Genomic DNA, 17,240 nt, shown 5'->3' with positions numbered 1-17,240 from the left:
GTCAACCTTCGAATTGATGAAATAAATCCTTCCTATACTATTGAGCTTTTGTGGTTGTTACACAGCATTTTTGAAAAACCATGGGTAACATACACTTTCTCTCCGTGCAGCTGCTAAGCCAGAGAAAATGTAAATTCAAGTTACTAGTGTCTGTCTGGTGAGACAGCTCAGCTGACAATAGGCTAGGTAGGGGTTAGCAGAGCCAAGAGATGGAGAGAAAAACAAATCCATTTGAGCCCATGGCCCCAGCTGCCTAAAGTGTTTGAAACTTTCTTTGTAGTTTCCAGTTACAAGGGTAACAAATCCCTTTTAAAATTTTATTTATTTATTTATTTAAACTTGCTTAAGATCAGTTTGAAAACAGTTTCTGTCACTTGATACAAGAATAGCCCAGACTAATAATATGCTGTGTAAACCATCTCTGATGCCTTCCCTGCCTCTAGATTGCTTTCTTCGCTGCTACCCACAGAGCTGTTTCTGGCACCTGAATAACTGGCTTCCAGCCAGATATTCCATTGGAGGGTATAAAAGATTTTCCACTTGAAGTTTTCTCAAAGCTGTGAATTGTCACATCACCCCACCCTTCCTCCTGCACAGGATGCCACAGTGCTGGGTCTACAGAGGACATGGCTTGGTTTCCATCAGCTGTGGCAGGGTTTCACTGTCATTTGAAATGACTGACTAGATTGTGACTCTCTTGGGGGTCTTGGAAGGACAGAAAGCTGTGATTAAATGCAAGAGACTTCAAGCCTTTTCTGTCTTCCTAGGGGCAGGTAGTATCTAGCCAAATTTGGAGTATGGGGTTGGTAGCTTCATGCTTGAATTATAGGTTCTAATCCTAGAAGGTTGATTTATGTCCCAATAATATAAGATTTATGCCAGAAATAGAGCCCCCCACCCCCCGTATGTATACATGTGTAGTTTTCTGCTGTTTCCCAGCTCTTGGAGTATTTCAGAAATGTAAGCCATAAGATACTATGAATATGTCCTACTCAGTGTGCATAGCATGGGAATACCAGCAGGGCTGCATTTTTCTTACCAGTGTATGAGATTCTAGATTCATGTCTTTCCCAGGTTATTCTCTTCTTACAAGTCTCTTCCCCCTCCCCACTCTTCGGTCACAGGGTTTCTATCCTACAACTCACCATCGAGAGCGAAAAAACCCAGCACCTCACACACACACATTTGCTTGATAAGAAATTGGAGGAGGTTGAATCACCACAGTGAACAAAGGCCCCGGGCCCCTGCCAGCATGTGGGGCCGGGCCTAGAAATCAAATGTGTCCCTTCCGTGACAGCCACTCCACATGCTAACGACAGGTCCAGCGGGCTTGTGTTCTTTCAATTTTAATTATGAAGCAGAAGTGTAATAAGACCGTGTGGCAGGGATCACTGTGGAGCTTGACAAGGTATTTTATCAACACATTATTATATTCAGACGTAGGTGAGCCCAGAGGATGATGTGGGGCTCTGAATCCCGCCCAGGTCTTGGCAGACCCACTGTTTCCGCACCCATGGGAGTGGCCTCAGGGAGAGAGGCTTAACCACCCTGAACACGAGGCTCCTCGGGCCTCAGAATACAGGTCAAGAGTGTTGACAGAAGGCGTTATAGTCCCCCGTGGAATCCATCAGTGTGGATTTGGTTTTCTTCCTGAACATCCACAGACACGGCCACATGAGGGATGTGGCCCCGTCAAGGTCATGTTGTGAAGCGACCTGTTACCAAGCTCTTTGGATGCATTAGGCACTCTACATAAATGTCTCATGTAATCCTCACAATGATGCTGTGACGTAGACTGATGTAAACACTGCCATGGCCTCCAGGATCCATTCTCCCCTTTTTTCGCCCCAAATGCACAGCAGCCTGCTTTTGCTCAGTTGGACAATATCCCAACTAAACAAACCTGATTTCCTGGGCTTCCTCAGGGCTACCGGAGACCATGTGCTTCAACTCAGGCCAGTGAGTAGTAAGTGTGAATCCCCTGGGGGGAAGGCTCTCTGGAAAACTGTTCCTTTTGGACAAGAAATGACAGATTCAGTTGCCTTTGCTCGCTACCCACCCTCTTCCTTTTTTCTTGTGTGAAAGATCAAGATGCCTGGAAGGACAGCAGTCACCTTACAGTCATGCATGAGAGGGCGGCAGAGGGAGGAAGAGAGAAGGAATTCACAATCCTGACCATATCATCATCTCCATTTTACAGATGGAGACACTGAGGCTTAGAAAGGTGAAGCTATTAAGGTCACAAATTCAAACCTCCATCTCTCTAAATCCAAATTCCATGCTCTTTTCATAAGTTCTGGTTAGAGCATAGTCTTAAGATGACAGCTGTTAAAGAATATATTTCTCTTTCTTTCTTTCTTTTCCCTTTCTCTCTTCTCTTTCTCTTTCTTTCTTTCTCTTTCTTTCTTTTTCTTTCTCTCTCTCTCTCTTTCTCTCTTTCTTTTGATGGAGTCTCACTCTGTCACCCAGGCTAGAGTGCAGTGGTGTGATCTCGGCTCACTGCGGCCTACCCCCTGCCCAGGTTCAAGCAATTCTCCTGCCACAGCCTCCCCAATAGCTGGGATTAGAGGCACCTGCCACCATGCCTGGCTGATTTTCCCATTTCTAATAGAGATAGGGTTTTACCACGTTGGCCAGGCTGGTCTCAAACTCTTGACCTCAGGTGATCCACCCTCCTCGGCCTCCCAAATTGTTGGGATTAGTGGTGTGAGCCACTGCACCTGGTTGCATTTATTCTCAACTCTAAAATATACTGTTGGTTTTAGGTGGGGCTAAATTCTTGGGATAGAAAAGCTACTTAACAGGCAGGCATGGAGGGGGAAGGTCAATGACCATGGAGGGCTCACAAAATTCTTTCACGGTAAGGTTTGGTTCACAGCACTGAGGAGGATGCTCAGTGCCCACTGGCTCCCTTGTCCTGCGACTCTGAGACCGCTTCAGAGAAGATGGTCTCAGGAGTGCAAGTTGCTCATGATGTTGCATTTTTTATGACATGAAAGTTTGGAAATGCTCCACACCACAAGAAATCAAGAAAAAAAAGGAGGCTGTCGTTTTTAATTTTTAAATTTTTTTTTTGGTCTCAGTGCAGACAAAAAGTGCTTCATGGTGGAAGAAGGCAAAGAGATCTTGGTGGAGGTGTTGATGTAACCACAACTGGTCCTTTCAAGCATTTTGTGGGAATGTTTCCTGAAAAACGATTGCTGCTATGCTTTGTAAGATGCACTTTGGAAACTAAGGAACCCAGAAAAGAAGAGTTGATGGGTTTTTGTGTGGTTTTTTAAACTTTTATTTTTTGCAGGCACTCAAACTAGCACTTATGAAAAGTAAGCTGATCTACACAAGCTCCAAGGATATAATCCAAAAGAAATTTTCAGGCATAAGCATGAATGAGCCAGAAGATCTCAATCGGGCTTGTATTGTTGAAAAGCTAGGTGGGTCCTTAGTTGCAACCTTTGAAGGATGCCCTGTGTAGACCATCATTCTGTGCCATAAATTGAAGCTTCCATGTTTAATGTTATCCTCTTGCTATATAAATAAAGCATGTATATTTAGGCCAAGGTCTCACAGAGGGGGAACTCTCTTGTCATTTTTTTAGAGTAAATATTCTAGAAACACATGTAAACAGCCCTAAATAACTCTAAAGTCTAAAGTTAAAAAAAAGATTGGGAATTTCTGGTCATAGCCTTGTATATACTAACAGCAAGGTGATAGGATTAAAGAAAAGCTACCATGAAGAAAGAAAGAGGGCATCGCTAAGTGGAAGTTGTATGCAAATTTGAAGGAGACAAATGAATTCCTATGGTGTTCTAGTGATAACAAACAGGATTTTTATTTTCTTCTCTACCCCCTTTCTTCACCAAAGTAAAATAGATTTCAGAAGCACTGTTACACCAGAAAGGAAAAATAAGAGATTGCATTTGTGTTCAAGACACTGGATTTTAAAATGTTTGCTATCCAAAAGGTTATGTGCCCTTTACACCCAAGTAGGGGTGAAGTTTCACTGAAAAGTCACTTTTTTATCTTTAAAATGGGGTTTTTACAAAAGGATGGCAGGAGGGAATCTTGTCATGGACTTCTTTTTCTTTAATGAGCCGTGGTTTCTTCGTATATTATGGATCTTCTTGAAAAGCCTCTTTATTCACTTGCAGTTTAATTCAGGGAGAATTAAGCAGGTCAACCCCAAACAGGTTTTTCGCTTGTACCAAGAATAAATGATTTTCCCCTGAAACTGCCTAAAGAAGAAAATTACAAAGAAAGATTTGATTCTAAAGTCCAGAACCCATGAGCCCTGAACTTCAGGGATATTGTTCTTGCTTTGATCACAGATATAGAAAAGAAAAGAAGAAATAAAACCCCACTATGTTCTTATCTGTTTCTTGCCTTTAGATGGGAAAGACCACATTGGGTCTCTCCCAAGAAGTCAGAAAATACACGCATAATTTAAAGGTAATTTCTGGAGGGTTATATGGTTTAGGACCAACTTTCCCCCAATCAGCTGACTCAGGACTGCACTGTTCCCAATCAGATGGCTTAGTACCATCCCTTCTAAATCATCAAAACTGCCCACAGCAGCCTGAGGGTATCCAGCAGATATTTATCTAAATTACTACAGTGTAGTGGGAATAGACTCAGTGCTACAGGAAGTGAGAGATAATGGAAGATGTGGCGTCATATGTCAGGACTTCTAAGCCAATCTGACAGCCAGGGTTATGCCAAGGGCATGTGTGATCCAGAGCAGGCCACTCTATGCACTCCCTTCTCCATGCTGCAGGATTTTTATTCAGGTGAATCCAGATAAAAAAATGAATACACCCTTAAATGATGAAACCATAAGCAATGGCTGTAAGTGGAAGTGGTTCAGGACCAAAGAAGCTGATTGAGGTAAAGGCACCTCCCAAAGACAAGGGACAATCTGAGAACAGGAAGGCAGCTGATGCAAGGCAATTGATGCTCAGAAGGTAATGCTTTTTCGATTCATACTGGCTGGGAGAGCTGGTTGAGGTGTGCAAGGAAAAAAGGCATGGCTAAGGCTGACATATGCTCATTTGTACAGATATTTTAATAGTAATAGCAAACACTTAGTGAGCCTTTACTTGTGCCAGGCAGTGTGCTAAGAACTTTACATGGAGTGCCTCATTTTGTTTTCACAACTCTATGGAATTCTTTCTAGATCCTTTAATAGAGAGGAAGATGAGGCTTAGAAAAGTTAAGTAACTTGAGCATGTCACTGTGGTTGTTAGGATAGTTAAACCATGATTCAAACGTGAGCAGCCAGACCCTGGACTTGACCTCTTAACCCGCACTGAAGTCATGATTTTTACTTTGTGCTGTTCAGTGCCTTGAGTCCTGGGAATACCAACATGATTGAGACATTTCCCTCTGTCTTAGAGCTGAATATTTTAACTTACAGGTTTGTAATATTAAAGATTTTTGCCATAATTATCTTTCTTTTGAGGACTACATATATAATCTACCTGATACATTTGGATTCTTTCTAGTCACTTTTCACTAATTACCATGTTTCTTCCCTGCCTGACTTAGTGTCTTGGCCCAAATCAGATAGGGAGGAGAGGGGAAGAAATGGAGGTTAGAAGCCTCAGTTCACCTCACCACATGGCTATGTACAGAGAATCAGAAGAGAACATAACTTCCAGAATAAAAGCAAAGCCCATGTGTTATAGATAGGAGGCTGGAGGAAAGGGAGATGAATTCTAGCTGGGGGAGTTGGGGAAAGCATCCTAGGAACAGTGACATTGGGTTGGGTATTGAAATCTGGTACTGTTACCTAAGAACCTGTTTATCCAGTCACCTAGACCCTGAAGCAGATTTATTCAAACTTTGTGACCTGGAGATGGTACTGCTTGCCATATAGACTTACCCCACCAAACACTGCTTAACCTTCCTTCATGTCCTGGAGGGAAAGGAAGAAGAAAAAGAGAAAGGAAGGAAAGAAGGAAGGAAGGAAGGAAGGAAGGGAAGGAGGGAGGGAGGGAGGAATGAGGAAGAGAGGGAGGGAGGGAGGAAGGAAGGAAGAAGAGGAGGAAAGGAGAGAGGGAAAGAGGGCAAAAGGATGGAGGGAGGGAGATGGCATATAATGAGAAGAACAAAGGACAAATAGGGAAAGAGCCTAGTTATTTCTCAAGATCTCTCAGTGCTTAAGGGCTCTGCCTCCAAATCCCAAATTTTGGAGCCACCTTAAAGAATCCCCTTGACATTGATTGTCCAATTAGTGAGTCTCAACCTTGGCTTCAAGGAAATCTTGATCATTTTCAGGGGACGTTGTCCAGGCATGCATTATTTTTGTAAATTCCCAGGTTATCTAATGTCCAGCCAACAGCAAAGACTTTTGCAGTGGACCACAGTGGATAGACAATCCCCTCTTGTGATTGTGCTTCTGCATCTCTGCCAGGTTTCGGCTTCACGCGTATGCTATGTGGCAGGTGAGCCTTGTCCATTTTCAGATCATCCTCAATGATGAGTTGGAAACAGCCTTGCGCTCTGTTAAGCACCAGGGCCCTTTAGCCATATAAAAGGGTTGAAGTCTGGAAGAATTCATGAGGCCGAGTTCTCACAATCTGGTTCCCCATAGTTATTCTTAGGCAGGAGTGGGGAATCAAATTTCGAGTTGTTTATAGCAACCTCAGGGTTTTACTTTTTATTGAACCCCCGTGGGAGGAACCAAAGAACCAGTAGAAAAGGGATGACAGTGTTTGAAGAGGGTTGTTTGGTCCTAATGAAGAAGATAAACAAAGTGGGTAGTTGTTTCCTGCTGAGGGAAAGGTCACTGGCATGACCTTGTGAATAGGTCTTGTGAATCGATATTTTTAAAACCATCTTACCTTCCGTATCAATCGCTTTTCACCATAAACAATAAAATTGTGTGCAGCACATGTTATTTCCTCTTTTCAAATTGCTTTCAGTAAACCTATTTGGCTAAACAAATAAATAAAACGTCTTTGGGAGGGGCATGTTGATGTAAATTACCACCAACTAATGAGGCCAGCTGGGACGATTCTGACCAGGAAGCTTTAGACCTTCTGCAGTGCATTTACTTTTCTTCAATCCTCCGTCAAACACTGTGCCAGCCATGTTCAGGCTTTAGCTTATGACTAAAGTTGTCATAAAGGTGCCAACCTGAGCCCTCTCACGGTTGTTATCTGGCTGTTGACTGTCGCTGAGCTAAAGACCCCTAGACCTGCTGTTCACACAGCTAACACTAGATGTGTAACAGATGCTCAGGGTGCTTAGGCGCCACCTTGAATAGATTCATTTTTATCACCGCATCCTCCATGTGACACTCTGACCTTGTTCAAGGAACACCTGTAGCTATTTCTCAAGGCATTCAGCAAGAACATGAAATGGTCTCAAGTTCAGAGGTATCCCATAGTTTTTGTTCTTTTATTTAAAGCTTCTTGATGTCTTGGTCCTATTCATTATGTGATTTTTATAAGAATTACATAGTAAGTCAATGGCCAAATATAACATGCAGGAGAAAAATCATGGAGCCACAGAAGCCTGTGCCTTAGTGGACTCATTTTGTATTATAGTAAAGCTGTCAGAAATATGGGAAATGTTAACTAACTAATGGTGTTCTGGAATCTTCCACCCCCAAAAATTTTCCAGTGAGTCATTTTCAAAGAGTTCTTCAAATAGTTTTAGAGACTTTTGCAGTCTAAAGGAGTGGGTACACTGGATAGAAATAAAGATATTTGAGAAGGTTTTTGCCAAATACCCTGTTGTTATTCGGAGGCATTTTGGCATTTAATTCACTAATTAATTATCCATCCAATTCCTCAAGAATGTCAGATTTCTGAGTGCCCGTGCAGGGACATCATCAGCACTTAGGGTGGGGAGTGGGTGCTGGCCTAATGAAGTTTGCTGTTCTCCTCCCTTTTCCAGAATCCCCCACCCCAAGAACAAAGGTTCTCTTCTCTCCAGCCCAATATCTCAACAGAAACTTTGAGTTATGTGGGAGAAGGCAGAGAGATGATTAAAGGGCTGGAAAATGAGACCTATGAGAAATAGTGAAAGGAGTGGGGATTACTGAACCTGTGGAAGAGAAGGTGGGGGAATGACTTAACAGTCTTCCCCTTCTTTTTGCAAGGCTCTCACATTAAGGAACGCAGCCAGCTGTTCAGCATCTCCACGAAGACCAACCGGGAGGAAGCCAGTTCAAACTGCAGCATTAGGGATTTAGAACACAAGAAAGAATTTCCTGGCTTTGAGAAATGTTAAACATCAGGAAAAGTTACCCATAGGGGTTGAAGAATCTCCCTCTCTTGGGGTATTTAAAAATAGATGTTCTTAGCCGTCTTGAATGATTTAAAGGTCTTACTTAACACTTGGGGGAGGGGATGGAGGAGATACGACCAGATAATCTCATTCTGAGTATCTTTTGGTTTTAAGAACTAAGAAGGTATTTTCAAAAAAAATTTTTTTTAAGACATTTAAATTAGACTTACATTCTTCTTTGACTCTCCTTTGTCAATTTAATGTAACTGTATGAAGCAGCATTAAAAAAGGAGGAAACACCAGGATTTAAGGCAAAAAAGAAATCTCATTTATAGTTCCATCTTTTTAAGTTATCTGTTCTTGAGAAGATAAAGACCTCAACCTGTTTCCTCACCCATAAATGGGAGCCCAAACTACCTGTATTACTGACCTCACAGTTACTACGAGTATCAAAGTCAACATGAAAATGCTTTTAACAGTGCAAACAATTATATAAGTGCAAAACATCATTATGGGGAGGTATTTTTACATAAACCCCTCAATATTTCTCTGTTTATTTCATTTCTGTAGGAGCTAAGAGTCAGGCCTGCTAAAAAAATCCTGAACTCTCAGGGTACAGCTATACTCTCCGAATCTCCAACACACTGTCAAGAAGGAAGTGGAGAGGATTTTACTTTGAAATCTGGCCTTGGAATAATTCCTGGTTGTCTGACAAATCCAAGGACTTCCAACTAGAATTTCAAACTTGGGCACACATCAGAGCTCCCAGTTGAACATTTGGCACAGTGGGATCCAGGTGAAAAAGCTATGATCCTGTTCCAACCCTTCTCAGATAATTTTCATAAGAAAGGAGTTGGAGGAGAATCATATGGCTTAAAAAAGCAGTCAGAGAAAGTTGCAAAGAGACCCCGACATAGGTTCTGAGGAATGGCTCCTTACAACGTGCTGTAGGAAGCTCAGCCTCCTCCTCTCTCCTTGCAAGGTCTCTTTAATTTGGTGAGTCTGACTGGAAAAGTGTTGCTGCAGAAACCACATTACTACTCCAGAGCCAGTTCCCAATGGGCCTGGGTTTCACACAGAGGGGAAGGCATTGTCCTGCCACTGTGTGTGTTCCCACCACCCTCCAAGTTTCCCTGTCATTTTCTTTTTTCAAAAATGCCTCCCATGGTGAAACAACTTCCTGGAGTCCTGGAGTTGGCCATTTCCAAGGTATTGGTGGTGTTTTACTAGAGAAACCCCATTGGGATTCTACTCCAGAAAAAACCCAGCTGTGGCTCTACTCAGGCTCTTCCTCTTGCTAATATAAAAGTAAAAATGTAATGCAAAAACAGTAGGCAAAGAAAAGAGGGGGAAAAGTTTCTTGACTGAAGGAGTGGGTGAATAGCTAGAGAACCAAAATGAGAATTACTATGAAAGCTTTAAGCTCAGGGAAAGCCTGCTCCCAAAAAGGCAGAGGAAAGAATAAGAGGGAAGCCTTTATTCTGCAGTGATTACTCTACATGAACCCCTGGAGTTCAACACCCCAGCAGTCACGGCAGAAAAGCACTCTGAGAGAGACAGAGGACCCCCAGATTCACCCAACTGCCTCACAGTTGGAACCTGCGTTTTCAACAGACAACCAGATCTCAAAAGGGAATGCCACTGAGCATTTTCATTTTTATTCTCAGAATAGTTCAACTTTTTCTAGGGCCTGACTCTTGAAGGTATATTGTTATTAAGTTTTTCTTTTTTCTCTTCTTGCTGGTCCCCTGGAAGTTTCTCATTTGAGAGAAGGAGAACAAGAGTGATAAGAAATGCCACTGTCTTCTTCCCACCTGGGGGAAAAGCCACATCCCAGGTGAATTCCTGTTATTTAGTTCATTCCCATTTTGTCCTTTTTCCTAAGGGGAGAGGAGTGTTTCTATGGAACGTTTTTTAGCCCACTCTACATGTTATGGCATATTCCTTGCCATGATTCCACTGAATCATGATTTCTTGAGTCGTGCGGTGTTAGCCTTCAAACAAATACTTGTAGGGAAAAATGGGAGGGTCCCCTCAATGTAGTTACATACCATAGCAGGTCGTTGGAGGGAAGTTGTATTGATGAAACCATTAGACAGTGATTAATATGCACCATAACTCATGGCGATATTCCTGTTTCAGCATTCTCCCCTTCACAGAATGATGTCCGATTACTCACTATTGATCAGCAATTGCATTGCATAGAATAGAATGGCAGCATCGATCCATTTCATCCTATTGAGTTTCAGCCAATAACAATTGATATTTGGCACATGTTTCCCAGAGACATTTGTCTGCCATCGGGGAGTTGAGTAACAGGTTGGCAGTTTGTATGTTTGTGAAAAAGGGAGAAAAGTGTAAATCCTGCTTATGAATTTGTTCTCATACCTGATGTGGAGAAAAAGGCAGTGTTCACCCTTCCTTAGCCAAATGTAGTTGTTATAATCAGCTGTTTGCCCCGCCAACCTGTTCACATTCAACACTGTTCTGCCCTTATTTTTTATTGATAATCATGTGAATAATTAAAGTCCAACTACATGAAACCCACATAAATCATCTTCAGTAGGCATGTAATGGACCTGGGCTCAGCCATTGCTCACAGCATAAATTAAGGCCAAAATATTCACAATGTAAACTAGGCATGTCATTGCCTCTTGCAGAATTCACAGTAACCTGTTTGTCACTCAAAACCTGTCACCTTCAAAGGAATCAGTGTGCAAAGGATTCTTCTCTATCATGGGGACCACTGGCTACCTTTTGCCTTCCATTCGCCTCAACCATTGACATTACGTAAGCAGATGACATGCTATTTGCTTTGAAAATCCCACTTGCTTCATTTGGCCATTCCTGCTGCAGCCCTCGCATTTGTTCTGTGCTTACTTTCAAAATGTCCAAGCAGCACCGTCCAGAGCTATTAACCTCTCTCACGAATGTCATCAATCATGCTTGGCACATGGGCTTTGCTAGACAAATCTAACAACATCTGCCATGCATTCTGCAACTTCCTTTTGATTCCTCACACTTTATTTGCACTTTCATCTCTGTGTGCTGGTGAGATTTATGTCTGATCCTTTTCAGATGCCAAGGAGTTGGTAACATGCCATTCCTCCAAAGGGCAGTGTGCCATGTAAGAAATTGGGGCGACCGCTAGTTCGGGGCTGGCAGGCATCCCGCTTGTCAACATCCAACGGCCACTGAAGCGTTTTGCCAGGAAACCTCCTTGATTCAGTGGTCATTGCACCTGAGAAACCACTCATATGTGTACACATGAACAGCTGGCACATTAAAGGCACGTCTGGAAAAAATCATTTTATTTAGAAAATAGGCTACACGTCTTCCGCCTAAACCTAGGAATCATCCAAGAGCACAATGTTAGCCCAAACCCTGCTCTTTGTTCATCTGAACCCCCTTCTTCTACCTCCCAATGGGAAACCCCATTTTCTTTTTGCATTATCACAACATTCTTAAGATCAGCGGTTGCCTGGCATCACAGGATCACATTTGCTGCCTTGATGGTGGCTTTCAAACATCTCAGATGACACCAAGTCATTTATTCTGATTGACATGTTCAGGAGCCCAAAGATCAATAGCTGTGGCTTCTCCTGGGGTTGTTAATGAGTCCCCATCTATTTCCTTACAGGCAGATATTTCCTCTGGCCAATGTTCTTAGGACTTTTGGATCAGCGATCTTAAGAGAAAAATCCAAGGTCCTGGAATATTCATCAGGCCTATTATTCTATTAGTCACTTTGTGAAAACTTAAACTTGTCTGCAGCCTTTTGTGGCAGAAGGTAAAGAGTATGCAGGAGAGATAGATGAACTGTTAAATAAGAAATATCTGCTTTCATGAAAATGTCATTAGTAATGAAGAATACATTTAGGGTTCTCTACAAGGCATCCAGGGCTATTTAAATGATCAAGGAAAATGAGCACTCATACCTCAAAGGGTTTTTTTTCTTTAAATATTCAGTAAATTCACTCTTGGCTTACCAAGCCTAATATTTATCTTTTTCCATGAGCATCATAAATTGTGAATCTTTATAAAAGAAAAAAAATACATGTTTATATAGTTACAAGCCTACTCATCTTCACAGCATAAAATTTACTTTTTATGATAAGGCTGTAAAGTAAGGAATAATATTTTAAGGTCCTCCTCATCTGAAAGAATTCTTAAATTGCTGATATCTGAGTGAAGAGAAAAATGAGAACACTGATTCAGGCAACACTGATGCAAGTATATCCTAATTCTAAAGAGGTCTCACATATTTAATACTCAAAAAAAGTTCCATAATAGGCTTAAGTGAAGGAGGTGGTGAGACACGCATCATATGATGCCTGTGATAAAGAGACCTGTAATTGAGGTGGTGAGAAAGAACAGCCGCTGTCCTTAAATACATTGATATAACATTTTTTCCACTTGGGTGCCCTCCCCACGCACACTAATCCATGGATCTGAGGGGGAATAATCCACTGACATCCAATTTTCTGGGAGAATTTTTTTTCCCTTCCTGAATGAGGCAATTTGTTCATGAAGTAGTGTAAGTATTAACTCTTTCTCAGCTAAATGATCCTCACAAAAGAAAGATTAATTCTGGCATTGGAGATTAAGGTCACTCATTCAAAAAACCTAGTCAGATGCCCTCAATTTCTAGCCACATCCCCTCTTGTCTAGAAAAATAACAAGAGAAGCTGTGATTTCCCAGTAAAGCAAAAGTAACAAGAAAAGTTCAATACTGAACACGCAAAACTCTTACAAATAAAATGGAGCAGCAGTTCAAGCAGACTCTGGATTCAAATATTTTCTCACTCAAAGACAGGCTTAGAGAATAGCTTAAAAAAATCTAGTTGATGGTTCTACAAACATTTACTGAGCACATACTGTGTGCCAGTTGTGCTTGGTTTAGGCAAAATAAAATATGAACACAAGTTGTTCAGAGTGTAGTGGAAGAGACACATGTGTAAGCAAATTATAGAAAGCATGAAAAGTATTAAAAATAGATATATGTAAAGGACGTTATGGGAACACAGAGGAGGGTGTATTGGACTCTGCCTAGTGGACATCAGAGGAGACTTTTTTCCTGGGAGAGTAGGGTTTTAGAAGAACATGTCTGCGGACACAAGCCAGGAGAGAAACAGGCATGATGCCACCAGCAGCCTAGCAGAGCAGAATGACCAGGGCAGGGAGTTGAACCTGCCATTATGTGTCATTTATGGCAGTAAGTTATTTTTCAAGATCTTGTTCCCATATTGCAGAAATGGTGCAGAACCCAATACAGAAGCGGAGCTCTCTGCAAATTCACTCTCCTCACCCACCTCGTCCAGTTTCTCTGAGCCTCCAGGTGGTGTCTCCTACATGCCCAGGTCCAGTGAGTAAGCATATGGTGTCCACTGCTTTTTTCCTCTTCTCCATTCCTGCATTCTCTCTGCCAGGAGGCCTTAGGTCTGTCAGGCCGGGTGCTGGCTCTACTGCCACTGTTGTTGAGTGCTGCTGCACCAGCCAGTCCCCACCTGTCAACTCAGCTTCCCAGCTCCTGACAGATAGTGTCTCCCCACAAGAGCCTGCCTCCGCTCCTGCTATTTCTCCTTCGTCCTTCACCTACTCTAGTGTTCTCAAACCTTGGAGATGTTGTCAGTGGCCTGTGTAACTGTGTTGTAGACTACAGAAAGTACCAAAACATACTGTCGGCTCTTAGAAAATTTGCAGTGAGGAATTCTTTCCATTTTCACACATGGTCCTCACTCTCTGAAGACTCCAACTCAGGGAACTAGGGACAACCCTGTGGAATTCCCAGAATCACCCCACCCCCAGCTAGGCCAGGCGCATAAACCTGGCTTCCTTCCCCGAGGGGGTGGGCTTTTCTTCCAGTCACAACTCTGCCCCTGTGTGAACACACATATAGCAGGCCTACTACACCAGTTCACAAGGCAACTGGACATATCTCAGTCCCTGTGATGGATGTGGTTTATGTTCAAGCTGAGATCCCTGCCCCATGCATGATAATTGAGGAAATTATGTAGAGAATTCCTTCAGAAGCCCCATTAAGTCACTATAGCTGAGAAGAAAAGTCTTATAGATTAAGATATTTATTTGCAAGAGGTGAGAAAACTGATCTTAAATAACATGAAAAATTGACTGGCTCATAACTGAACAGTGAGAGCAGTGAAAGATTCTACTTCAGACACAGCTTGATCCAGCACTCATACAAGGGATCAGGACCCAATTTCTCACCTCTCGTTTCTTGATGCCACTTTGTTGGCTCTGCTATTAGGCTGGTTGATACCAGGGTCTCTGCCAGCATATCCCACTACTGTATTCGAATCTGTTTGTAGCCAGTGGGAAAGAGAAGGTAAATTAACTTCCTTTTCTTAGAAGCCCCAGCAAAAAGTCTTCTTGTGTCTCCTTGGCTCTGGCTGGTGAACTTCCTGAGCCATCACAATGGCTGGAGTAAGGCAATGTGCTGAATGGATTAGGAATGTGATCACTGCTTCACCCCTGCGTCTGGGGATGGAGTAACGCTACCTGCAAGCACGTGACTGAGAGTGAATAAAGGAGCTATTTGCTAAAGGAAAGTCAGAATACTGTTTTGTAAAAAGAGAGGAGGAATAGAAGCTAAGAGACCAACATTCAAAATATAAATATTACACTACAATTTAAGTTTCTAAAATATTGCTGTCATATTGGCCCAAGGGTAATTTAACAATCTTGAGTAGAGTTATTTGCACTGTGGAGAGTTTGATGAATATTAAAACTCAATGAAATGTGTGTGGGTATGGGTAAGAAGCGGGAGATGGCTTAGGCAGACTCACCTGGGTCTCTGGATCCCTGGAAGAACATCCAACAATGACCCATCATGCAGTTAATATGGGAGGTCCAACACTACTTGGGGTCAATGAGATCAGAGACCAGATAAGAATCAGCTGTAAACCACTCAAATTACACAAGATAAAAATTGTGTATCAAATGAAAACGTAAAACAAAAAATAATTCACAAAAATATAGAACTACAGATATAATCTATGACTACAGATATAATCTATGAGTTAAGGAGAACTTCCTAACCAAGACTAGAAATTCAAAGGCTAGATAAAAAAGGATAGGCATATTTGAATATATAAATATTAAGATTATGGCAAAAGATCCAATAAATAAAATCACAGTCAAATATCAGGGCTAGAGAAAAAGGTTTTCTTACCAGGTTTAAAACAATTGGCACCTGTAACATACAAAAGGCTCTTAAAATTGGAAAGAGTAAGTCAATCCAGCAGAAAAGTAGGTAAAACATACAAATAGACAAATCTCTCAAGAGCAAATTTAAATGTCCAAGCACATTCTTTTAAACGCTCAAATTCACTTGTAGTCAGGGAAACGCAAATTAAAGTAACAATGAGATGTCATTTTATAGCCATCAGATAGATTAGTAAGAATGATCACACCCAGTGACGGTGAGCTGGTGGGGATGTGATAGAAAGGGTACTCATATAATGGCAGAAATGTGGTGTCTTACAGCTGTTTAGAAAAGCAATTTAGCAATAATTATAAAAATTGAAACAACATTTAGTAGTCAATTCAGCAATTCCACTCTTGAAAATTTAGCTCAGACAAATTAAAGAACCAACACATGAAGATATTTAAGTATGCATGTGTGTGTGTCATCATTGTTCAAAGAGGCGAAAAAAAACTGGAAACAAAATAAATGTTCATTAATAAGTGAGCAGCCAAAATATTATGGAATATTTACACCATGGAGAATTAAGCAACCAATAGAAAGAATGAAGTAGAGTTATGCCAGTTAAACTGGAGGGAGGCCACAAGGTTTCGTTAGTGAACAAGTCAGGTTGTAATATAATATAATACAATATAATTGATTACTTTTATAAAACAATGCTGGTAATTATAAATCTGTGTTCTATTAATACAAAGAATGATATGGAAGATCACACAGTAGATTTTTAAAAATTGATTACCTGGAAAAGGAACGTAGAGGTGTGGAGGGGTGAGTGACCAACCATCCTTGTTTGCCTGGGACTGAAAGGTTTTCCAGAATGTGGGGGTTTTACAGCCAAAATTCAGATAGTCTCAAGCAGACAGTGATTGTTGGTCACCCTATAGGTGAGGGAGTATAGGATGGAGAGGGAAGGGAAAGGCAAGGCAAAAAAGGGGGGAAAGAAAGGACTAAAAATCATGTAATCGTATATGTGTTCATGTAAAATTATTTATCTTGATCAATGTTGGTAAAAATAAGTTTTAAACATGTTTTAAAATTAGTTTTAAAAAAGTTTTAACTTTATTTTCACAAGTTTTTATAATACTTGAGGAAAGACTTAAGTCTCTCTCACAGACTGCTATGATTTTGGAGAAGTTACTCTAGAAATACAAGGGCTAATGGCATCTTCGATGAGCAAAAAAGTATCATTTGTTTAGTCAATAAATGTTCATTAAATATCTAGTCCATGTGTTAATTTACCTATTAGTAACACAACACATAGAAGGCAGTCAATAAATGCATTGAATAAGTAAGCAAATGCATGACCATAATTATAATGCATATAATTAATGTAATAACCACAATATATTGTAATATATATACAGCATGAGAACATATTACAATAACAATATTTAATAGAGGTAACAACAGAAACCCTGTAGAGGTAAACACAGAAAAGGTGCACTGACTTTGCCTAGTGAGAGCTTGGAAATACAGAAGAAGAAAAATATGGGGAGTTTGAAAAAAACAAGAGTTTACAGCTAGGAAAAAGGAAAGAGGAAAATCCAGAAAGCAAGAAAACCCCAAACAAAGCCAAGAGTCACGGAAAAGCAAAGTGTATCTGGGAAAAAGCGTGGCATGAGGAAACAGAGGAAGCTGGTAAAGGAGAGGTGAGAAGATGAGGCCGCACAAGAAGGAGAGACGAGATGCCTAAGCACCTGCCAAGCAGATGGAATTCATTTTGAAGGCACTAGGAAGACAGGAAGCCTCACATCAGAGAAGAGCCACAATTGGATTTCGTTTT

The 17,240-nt window shown here is 41.3% G+C and overlaps 1 pseudogene; it reads left to right on the top strand.

Annotated features, from left to right (window-relative positions):
• The first annotated feature begins 2,945 nt into the window (after positions 1-2,945).
• LOC110567665 (destrin-like) lies at positions 2,946-3,472 on the top strand (annotated as a pseudogene).
• Positions 3,473-17,240: the final 13,768 nt, after the last annotated feature.

Source organism: Aotus nancymaae, unplaced genomic scaffold (assembly GCF_030222135.1).
Source record: "Aotus nancymaae isolate 86718 unplaced genomic scaffold, 86718_ANA_hifiasm-v0.15.2.pri h1tg000008l, whole genome shotgun sequence".
Taxonomy (NCBI): Eukaryota; Metazoa; Chordata; class Mammalia; order Primates; family Aotidae; genus Aotus; species Aotus nancymaae.
Note: the sequence above shows the minus strand (reverse complement) of the source record. Positions and strands in the feature narration are given on the sequence as shown.